Source organism: Hyla sarda, chromosome 3, assembly GCF_029499605.1.
Source record: "Hyla sarda isolate aHylSar1 chromosome 3, aHylSar1.hap1, whole genome shotgun sequence".
Taxonomy (NCBI): domain Eukaryota; kingdom Metazoa; phylum Chordata; class Amphibia; order Anura; family Hylidae; genus Hyla; species Hyla sarda.
In genome coordinates this window covers 401,875,786-401,886,829 of record NC_079191.1, presented here as the reverse complement: position 1 = coordinate 401,886,829, position 11,044 = coordinate 401,875,786, and the positions used below count along the sequence as shown (strand labels likewise).

Genomic DNA, 11,044 nt, shown 5'->3' with positions numbered 1-11,044 from the left:
AGCAAACCCTCATACCAAACCTATTCTGCTCTGGACAGTTCCTGATATGGACAGAGGTGTCAGCAGAGAGCACTGTGGTCAGATAGAAGAGAACTCCAGAAAGAAATACAACTTCCTCTGGAGCATACAGCAGCTGATAAGTACTGGAAGGATTAAGATTTTTAAATAGAAGTAATATACAAATCTATTTAACTTTGTGGCCCCGGTTAATTGAAAAAAAAAAATAATAATTCCACCGCAGTACCCCTTTAAATTGTCCCTGTCAAGTTAGTAGATTTAATATGGTCATACACAAAACGTCTAAAGGGGGAGATTTATTAAAACCTGTGCAAAGGAAAAGTTGCCCAGTTGCCCATAGCAACCAATCAGATCGCTTCTTTCATTTTTAACAAGGCCTGTGCAAAATGAAAGAAGAGATCTCATTGGTTGCTATAGGCAACTGGGCAACTTTTCCTCTTGACAGGTTTTGATAAATCTCATAGGGAGACTGGATACCATAAGCTACTTTGATGGAATAAAACTGATGTAGCATTCGCTTTAATGGTTTTTTTTTTTTTTTACATTTTTTGCATTTATGGAAGAGAAAATGGGGCATCCCAACAAGCTGGTTCACCATTTCAACAGGTATCTACTTGTGTTGACTTTAACATAGACTTTGGTTAAAAATTTATTCAAAAGTAGATATGGAGGGTAAGTTAAAACTGGCCCATGTATAAGCTTTTTAACCCCCCCAAAAAACTGCTCTCTGCTAGTAGGTTTGTTTTGGAGGAAACTATGCTTTTGCTAATATAAGATAGTTTTCTTCCTTCTGGCGAATACATTTGCATATTTTTTATACATCTCCATACATCAGAGAATCTCTTCAACGACAAGACAAAAACCCAAAGCAGCTATGCATGTCTGTCCTTTATTTTCTAGGATTAATACTTTTGGGCAATCCAGGAGTCCTGGCGCCTTATTAACTGTTTTAAGGATGCTATATGGCTATCCAGGAACCCGCCTAATTTGGAGAAGAGAGAACATGTCCATCCTGGACTGCTTGCAGGCTGATCCACTACTGTATATACTCGAGTATAAGCCGAGTTTTTCAGCACGATTTTTCGTGCTGAAAACGCCCCCCTCGGCTTATACTCGAGTGAACTCTCCGCCTGTCAATCCCTTCTCAGTGGTCTTCAAGCTGCAGACCTCCAGATGTTGCAAAACTAAAATTCCCAGCATGCCCGGACAGCCATCGGCTGTCCGGGCATGCTGGGAGTTTTAGTTTTGAAACCTCTGGAGGTCCGCAGGTTGAAGACAACTGCGGCCTTCGTCATCATCCAGACCCCCCCCCCCTTTAGTTTTCTACTCACCTCCCCTCGGTGGGAAGGAAGGGTGAGCTGGTCCGGGCCATCTATGCTGTAGGGACCGTCCAGTGGGGAGGGTTAGTCGTTCTGGGCTGTCCATTTTCACCGGGGGGGGGCTCTTCTCCGCGCTCCGGGCCTGCCCTGGACTAGTGACGTTGCCTTGACGACGATGCACAGGGCCTCGGCTTATACTCGAGTATATACGGTATTCCATTTTGGACAGTGCGGATATTGTTAAAGAGAAGGATTAACACTCCTCTCCCTCATATGTTTTGACTTTCAATAAAGCCTCAGGCCTGTGATTTCCCCTCACTACCTCCTTATTTTCTACTCCCCATCTACCATCACTGTCTATAATGCTTGATTATTTGACTTTTTTTTATGATGTCTGCAGGAATGTTAGTGCAGCATGTGGTACAATGTATAGTGTAGGAAAACCTGTACTGTTTGCTGTATTGTCACTATGTACAGTGTATATAAGCATTTCCTGTGTGCGGCTTCTTAGCCTGTGCTGTGTCCCAGTACATTGTATGTGACAATTGGTTGTTAATAAATCATTAGAAAAAAAAAAAAGCTCCTGTCTACAGATGGGTGACGCTTCATTTTGGTGGAGACTCTGATATGGCTAGAATGAGACAGTTTTCTTCCTTCTGAAGAATTAAAGGGGTATTCCAGGAAAAATCTTTTTTATATATATATATATCAACTGGCTCCAGAAAGTTATACAGATTTGTAAATTACTTCTATTAAAAAATCTTAATCCTTTCAGTACTTATGAGCATCTGAAGTTAAGGTTGTTCTTTTCTGTCTAAGTAAACTCTGATGACACGTGTCTTGAGAACCGCCCAGTTTAGAAGCAAATTCCCATAGCAAACCTCTTCTAAACTGGGCGGTTCCCGAGACACGTGTCATCAGAGATTACTTAGACAGAAAAGAACAACCTAAACTTCAGAAGCTCATAAGTACTGAAAGGATTAAGATTTTTTAATAGAAGTAATTTACAAATCTGTTTAACTTTCTGGAGCCAGTTGATATATAAAAAAAAGTTTATTCCTGGAGAACCCCTTTAACTTGCAAATCTTATCGGTGGAAGGCCTGTTTTCCAGGATAGCTATCAGTTATGTCCCCAGGATTTTAGTTCTGTCCTTAAAAGTCTGCAGGACAGGTGTACCAAACAGTATACAACAAATGCACAATGACAGCCTCACTCCAAGATTACATGATAATTGCACATGTAGCAACAGACAACACTTTATCCTTATAAGTTGTCTATACACACACAGTCTTTTTTGTTTTACAGTAAATTACTTCTGTTCTGCATGTGTATAGTGTAACTATTGTACGCAACTGGTGAAACCGAGAGCGACCCAAGCCAAACTCTGAATCTAAACATACACATGAGATAGCTGTAGGCTGAACAGCTTTTTTTTCCTGATTTCAACACAACTATGCAAGCTTTAGTATGAATGTTTATTTCACTAAAGATCTGTGACCCAGAGAGAGTTGAGACTTCTCCATACACATCAGATATTCAGTTAAAGGGGTATTCCAGGCCAAAACTTCTTTTTATAGATCAACTGGCTCCAGAAAGTTAAACAGATTTGTAAATTACTTCAATTAAAAAATCTTAATCCTTGCAATAGTTATTAGCTTCTGAAGTTGAGTTGTTGTTTTCTGTCTAACTGCTCTCTGATGACTCACGTCCCGGGAGCTGTGCAGTTCCTATGGGGATATTCTCCCATCATGCACAGCTCCCGGGACGTGACATCATCATTGAGCAGTTAGACAGAAAACTTCAGAAGCTAATAACTATTGGAAGGATTAAGATTTTTTAATAGAAGTAAGTTACAAATCTGTTTAACTTTCCGGAGCCAGTTGATATATATATATATATATAAAAAAGTTTTTGCCTGGAATACCCCTTTAATCCCAGTGTGTTCAGACAACTCTTACCTAATAAAAATGGTCCCAACTTGCAAAATTACCACAGGATACCCTGTTTTGACCCCTGCAATCTTGAGAACGGGACCCAAGTTCTTATGATTTTATAGTTCTTATAAAATTGAGCTTGGAAATTTCAGTGCAGCAGAGTCTTATTGCCAATGAGATTCCACTGCACAGTGCACACTGCAGAGTTTTCGAGGCAGACTTTTTTTACACCCAAAAAATCCCCTCAAAAAGTTCAGCCAGAACATTGAACTTGTTACATTTTCTGGCAGATCTCCACTCCGCAGACATTGCCGTCTATGGGGATGGTTTTGTCTGCATGATCCGAGCGCTCACTGATTCAGTCCATGCTAGCCGATGCTGCGCGCACTGAGCCTTCGCCCGGCCGGAGATTCTGCAGAGTGAACCCGGCTTTATAGTTTGGGCCTGAAGTTTTCTGAACTATGTAACTCCTTAAATTCAGGACAATGGACGTAAATGTACGTAAATGCATGTCCTGATACGCTGGTACCTAATGCACCAGGACATTTACGTCCTATACATGAAGCAAGCACAGGAACATCAGGGATCGTACCATTAACCCCTCAGATGCCGTGATCAATACCGATCATGGCATCTGCAGCATTAGCGCACTTGACTGATCGGACCACCCGCAGCAAAATAACGGAGGTTTGATCAGTCAATATAGCCATCGGAGGTCCCCTTACCTGCATCCTGGCGGCTCTGGCGATCTGCTGCCCTGATTTGCCTTCTAGCAGACCAGAGCAATAGATCGCCAATATTACTGATTAGAGCTATGCATAGCAGTGAACAGTAATAGCTAAGGATTGCTATGTATAGTCCCCTATGTTGACATGAAAAAAAGAAAAAGCGAAAAAATAAAACAAGTGAATAAAAATTAAAATTTCCTTCCTTTTCCCATTTTACAAAGTCTAAACTATCAACCCCTCTTAAGGCTCTTTAAAAAAAAAAAAAATGACATATTGTACTTTATATAAGTGGTGCATTTTTGTTGACATATGAAGCATTTTTTGTGAAAAACCCCAAAATATTGTGAAAAACTGGAAAATTTCTGTTTTTTTTTTAATTATTTATTTTATGGTGTTCACCGTGCGGTGAAAGTGATGTTATATTTATTCTGTGGGTCATACGATTATGGTGATACCCATTTTATATAGCTTTTTATGTTCTTTTTCCTTTTTTCCCCTTTTTAGTGTTATCATGTTCCGACAGCCGTGACTTTTTTTTATTTTTCGTCTGATGCCATTGAATGAGGGCTTATTTTTTGAATGATGAGCTGTACTTTTTATTGGTATCATTTTTGCGATACGTGCTACCTTTTTGATCTTTTTTATTCCGCTATTTAAACCAAAATTGGAGAATTTTGTGCATTTTTTTATGGCGTTCACTGTGCGGGATAATTTACATTATAACTTTATAGTACACGTCATTGCGGACGTGGCAATACGTGTTTTTTTAGTTTTTTTAAAATAACAATATAGGGCTTTTTTACACTTTATACTTTTATTGAAGAACTTTTTTTTCACTTTTTACAGGGTATACTACGCTGCAATACATTTGTACTGCAGCACAGTATAGCCTGATTGGCTGCACATGCTGGATCTCACAGGCTTCTGTAGCTGGCAGACAGGAGGTCATCATGTGACCTCCTGCTGCCATAGCAACCAACAGCAACCCGCGATCGTATTGTGGCGCTGCCATTGGTGAACGGGGGGAGCACCCTCGCCCTGTCAACACCATAGATGCCATGATCAGGATAGATCACGGCATCTATGTGGTTAATGCTGCCGGGACTGGCGCAGCGCGATCGCGGCCCTGGCAGCTGTGGCAGGTCCCCGGCTGTCATTCACAGCCGGGGACCTGCCCCAGCTGCCGGGGCCGCGGCAGCACAGGAGATTGCGGGGACATATGCATATGTCCCAGCGTGCGAACGTGTCAGGTGCTGGGACGTATGCATACGTCCCATAGTGGGAAGGGGTTACAATATAATGTCAATGATCCCGTACGGTGAATGATGTAAATGTTAAAAAAATAAAATAAAATAAACAAAAAGCCCAAAATTTATGCTTTTTGGTCACATCACATCTCAGAAAAATTTAATAAAAAGTGATCAAAAAGTCACATATACGCAAAAGTGGTACAGATAAAAACTACAGATCACAGCGCAAAAAATAAGTCCCCATACAGCTCCGTAAACAGAAAAACAAAAAAGTTATAGGGATCAAAATAGAGCCATTCTGAACATACAAATTTGGTTTAAAAAAAATAATAATAATTTTGAGTTGTTTTAACTAGGGATCGACCGATATCGTTTTTTTAGGGCCGATACCAATAATCTGTCACCTTTTGGGCCAATAGCCGATAACTTATACCGATATTCCGGTATAAGTTATCGGCTATTTTAACCCCCGGTGGGGCAGAAGCCGTTGCAGATCAATGATTTAAAGCGGGCGCTTTAAATCAATGAACTACAGCGGCTTTTGCGGTGCCAGAGACCGCCGCCGCCGCTGCCCGCTTCTCTCCCCCTGCCTGTCCTGAGTCTAACCACCACAGTTGCCCCATCACCTCCCCCCATCCTCTGCCCACATACCGCCGCCGCTGCCCCATCGCCTCTCTACCCACATACCGCCGCCGCTGCCCCATCGCCTCCCCCACCCCATCCTCTGCCCACATACCGCCGCTGCCCCATCGCCTCCCCCCATCCCCGGTGTTATAATTACCTGTTCCCGGGGGTCCGCGATCCTTCTGGCTCCGTCGGCGTCCTGCGTACTGTGTACTGCGTACTGTGCGTACTGACGGTGAAATTTTTTCCATCACTACTGTATCTTTTTTTATTGGTACTCAAAAAATTTTGGGTACCAAAAATAAAAACGCCAAAGGTGCCAAAAATGCAATTTCCACACAAATAATAAAAATGGCAGAAAAACGCCCAGAAAAAGGCCAGATTCAAAAAACGCAGGACAAAAAAACAAGTAGAAATTTAGCCTTTAAGGACTCAAAAAATGTTAGTTTTTGCACTTTTGTTTTTTCCTCCTCCCCTTCTAAAAATCATAACGCGTTCAATTTTGTACCTACAGAACCATATAAGAGCTTGTTTTTTGCATCACCAATTGTAATTACATCACTTATTTTATAACATAATCGGTGGCAAAACAAAAAAAAACACTTATTTGTGAGGTGAAAGCTTCCGTTTCTACACAGTGCTCTTTTTTCGGTAAAAATGAAACCTTATCTTTATTTTATAGTTCCATACAGTTACAAGGATACCCAAGTTAGGTCGGTTTTATTTTATTTGACTACTTTAAAAAATTATAACTACATGCACCAAAATTAGTATGTTTAAAAGTGGCATCTTCTGACATTTATAGCTTTTTTATTTTTCGGCATTTTTTGCGCCGTGGTCTGCAGTTTTTATTGGTACCATTTTTGTTTTGATGTGACTTTTTGATCGCTTTTTATCAATATTTAAATGGTATATGAAGTGACCAAAAATGCACAATTTTGGACTTTGGTATTTTTTTACGTGTACGCCATCGACCGTGTGGTTTAGCTACCCTTATATTTTAATAGTTTGGACATTTACACATGTGGCAGTACCACATATGATTATTTTAATTTTTTATTACATTATTTTATTAAAAAAATTGGAAAAGAGGGGGTAATTGAAACTTTTTTTTAGGGGAGAGACTTATTCACATTTATAAACTTTTTTTTTTTTTTTTACACTTTTTACTTTTTTTTTTTAGCCCCCTTAGGGGGCTATACCATGCAATCTTTTGATTGCATATACTGAGCAATGCTATGCCATAGCGTAGCATTGATCAGTGTTATCGGTGCTCTGCTGCTTCACCCTGCATGGCAGGCTTGCCTTGCCAGGCTTGGAGCAATAGAACACAGAGGAGCAAGGTAAGTGCCCTCTCGCTGTCCTCTCAGCTGATCAGGACATTGCAATTTCATCACAATAGTCCCGATCAGCTCCGCTGAGCTGCCGGGATTCTTTCACTTTCATTTTAGATGCCGTGATCAACTTTGATCGCGGCATCTAAATGGTTAATGCCGGGCATCAGCCCGATCGGTGATGCCCGGCATGTACCCTGGGTCTTGGCTGCTGATAGCAGTTGGGACTCACTGAGTTTAAAGTGTTCTCCGCCCGGAGTCCTTAAGGACTTGAGAACGGGGCATACCCGTACGCCCTGCATCCCCAAGTGGTTAAAAATAGTTCTATAATAGAAAAGCATGTAAAAATGGGTATAATTTTAATTGTGTTGACCCACAGAATTGTGAGAACATGTCAGTGAAGTGCACTGCGTAAAAACTAAACCCTCCAAAAAGTTGCAAAATTGCGTTTTTCCTTTTCAATTTCACCACAAAATATTTTTGGAGTTGCAACTCAATTTTAGGGTAAAATGAAAGGTGTAATTACAAAGAACAATTGGTCTTGCAAAAAAACAAGAACGAAACGTTATGGTTTTTAGAAGGGAAGGAGGAAAGGGAGGGGAGGAGGAAAAAATTAGAAATTGGTTTGGTCCTTAAGGGGTTAAGGAAGTTTAGTGTAACGTATTGGATTTCACAGTATACAAAAGATTAAATAAATCATTGTGACATTGGTCCATGTGCGCCCCAGGCATCAAACTTTTGTGAGCTAAAACTAAAAACTTACAATAAGGCTCAGATTCTCATTTTAGTACCCTAGGGCATTCTCTACTTCAAACATAAGTTATATAAACTAGAAGAAAATTAAGATATTTAGAATAATCGATAATGAGCACCTTGTTACCTGTGTGTTCCTTACTTCCACGACTCTGGGTTATGCAGCTTTTCCACCATTCCAAACTAGGGAAATTCTGCCTAGAATTGTGGTCTCATGAATAGCTCAGTTTCCTAGAAAGCATTTAACATGTCGCTCAGTTTCCTAGAAAGTGCTATTCCAGGTGTGATCATCTCGCTCCTCAGATATAAATTACTCAGCAGGTTAGATGTTAATGGTATCTCCTTATCTGGATACAGGGCTCCGCCATAGGCACATCACATTGCTGACAGAATTCCTTGAAATATGAATTACTATGCCTCCGTTCTCACAAAAGTTAGCACATTTGTGAGATTGAAAGCTAATCTACAGCCTATCATCAAATGTACAGAAACTTTTTTTGCTTTTAATGCATTTGTCTTGATCTGTAAATTTAGGACCATGGTGCAGTGCATTGAGTTTCACATATTGCGTGAATTTTTTTCCCCCTGGATCCGGAGAGACCATTTTTTGGGGGAGTATTGCTAACGACTTAGATATTTTCAAGTTCAGCCTGGTTATTATCTGTATTGCATACAAATCTTTACAACAAATTTTAGCTGAACTGTTGCTGTGTTCTGTCCCTAAATCAGTTCTCTGGGACTTAGAGGGATTATTCACTTCTCTCTGTATCTGTTTCATTGGAACCGATGCCATGTATTTTTGGGGTTTTGTTTGAAGAGGAGGAGTGACAGCATCATAATTAGCCTCGCAAACTATTGCCACTAAGTGGATGGATCCATGACATTATCCAGATGTAAATCCCTTGTTGACTCTGTTATTCCAGCAGATGAAAAAAAATTACATTTCTAATATACTTCATAAGAAAATGTTATGTCCTTTGATAGAAATCATGGCTTATAAAATCATGGCTTTGTCCAAGCTGAAGCACAAGCATGGACAAAGTCCAGTAAGTGAGGGTGGGCTAGCACTCCTCTGTGTTCTCTCCTGTCTGATAGTACTCCTCTGTGCTCTCTACTGTCTGATAGTACTCCTCTGTGCTCTCTCCTGTATGATAGCACTCCTCTGTGCTCTCTCCTGTATGATAGGACTCCTCTGTGCTCTCTCCTGTCTGGTAGGACTCCTCTGTGCTCTCTCCTGTCTGATAGTACTCCTCTGTGCTCTCTCCTGTATGATAGTACTCCTCTGTGCTCTCTCCTGTATGATAGGACTCCTCTGTGCTCTCTCCTGTCTGATAGTACTCCTCTGTGCTCTCTCCTGTCTGATAGTACTCCTCTGTGCTCTATCCTGTCTAATAGCACTCCTCTGTGCTCTCTCCTGTCTGATAGCACTCCTCTGTGCTCTCTCCTGTCTGATAGCACTCCTCTGTGCTCTCTCCTGTCTGATAGTACTCATCTGTGCTCTCTCCTGTCAGATAGTACTCCTCTGTGCTCTCTCCTGTCTGATAGTACTCCTCTGTGCTCTCTCCTGTCTGATAGCACTCCTCTGTGCTCTCTCCTGTCTGATAGCACTCCTCTGTGCTCTCTCCTGTCTGATAGCACTCCTCTGTGCTCTCTCCTGTCTGATAGTACTCCTCTGTGCTCTCTTCTGTCTGATAGCACTCCTCTGTGCTCTCTCCTGTCTGATAGTACTGCTCTGTGCTCTCTCATCTATGATAGTACTCCTCTGTGCTCTCTCCTGTCTGATAGCACTCCTATGTGCTCTCTCCTGTCTGATAGTACTCCTCTGCTCTCTCCTGTCTGATAGCACTCCTATGTGCTCTCTCCTCTCTGATAGTACTCCTCTGTGCTCTCTCCTCTCTGATAGTACTCCTCTGTGCTCTCTCCTGTCTGATAGTACTCCTCTGTGCTCTCTCCTGTGTGATAGTACTCCTCTGTGCTCTCTCCTATCTGATAGTACTCCTCTGTGCTCTCTTTCCTGTCTGATAGTACTCCTCCGTGCTCTCTCCTGTCTGATAGTACTCCTCTGTGCTCTCTCCTGTATGATAGGACTCCTCTGTGCTCTCTCCTGTCTGATAGTACTCCTCTGTGCTCTCTCCTGTCTGATAGTACTCCTCTGTGCTCTCTCCTGTCTGATAGTACTCCTATGTGCTCTCTCCTGTCTGATAGCACTCCTCTGTGCTCTCTCCTGTCTGATAGCACTCCTCTGTGCTCTCTCCTGTCTGATAGCACTCCTCTGTGCTCTCTCCTGTCTGATAGAACTCCTCTGTGCTCTCTCCTGTCTGATAGTACTCCTCTGTGCTCTCTCCTGTCTGATAGTACTCCTCTGTGCTCTATCCTGTCTGATAGAACTCCCATGTGCTCTGAGGACGCACACGCCGGCAAGCAGGAAGCACACAGGGACGGCAAGGAAGGTGAGACGTAGAGGACTGAATGCAATCACATTGCGGGATGCACATCGCAACACGGGCAGTGCCGGGCAGCAGAGGAGGAGTGCAGCGCAACTCCTAACACTCTGCTGGTGATTCTGCTGAATATGCTGGCTTTGGTGCAAACCATGCCCTTTCTCCGACTTCAGTGCCCCTTGCGTTTCCCGCTGCCTTTTGACCGGAACAGTGCCTGGTTTACTCCAGACGTAATGCTGCCCCACCATGCTTCACTGTAGGGATGGTATTAGGCAGGTGATGGGCAGTGCCTAGTTTCCTCCAGACATGATGCTGTCCCCACCATGATCACTGTAGGGATGGTATTGGGCAGGTGATGGGCAGTGCCTGGTTTCCTCCAGACATGATGCTGTCCCCACCATGATCACTGTAGGGATGGTATTGGGCAGGTGATGGCAGTGCCTGGTTTCCTCCAGACATGATGCTTAGAATTGAGGCTGAAAAGTTAAATCTTGGTTTCATCAGATCATAAATTCTTGTTTCTCACAGTCTTAAAATCCTTTAAGTTCCTTTTTGCAATCTTCAGCTGGGCTTTCATGTCTTTTGCTAATGAAAAGTTTCCTTCTGGCCACTCTGCCAATTGGTGAATAGTTGATCTTCTGG

General features: G+C 42.2%; 1 protein-coding gene across 1 annotated transcript in view; it reads left to right on the top strand.

The window, feature by feature from the left end:
* Positions 1-536: 536 nt before the first annotated feature.
* SOCS5 (suppressor of cytokine signaling 5) overlaps positions 537-11,044 on the top strand; it is a 232,217-nt gene continuing 221,709 nt past the window's right edge. The window contains exon 1 of the mRNA XM_056568096.1: positions 537-624. The gene's annotated coding sequence lies outside the window, so the exon portion shown is untranslated. The remainder of the gene's footprint in view (positions 625-11,044) is intronic.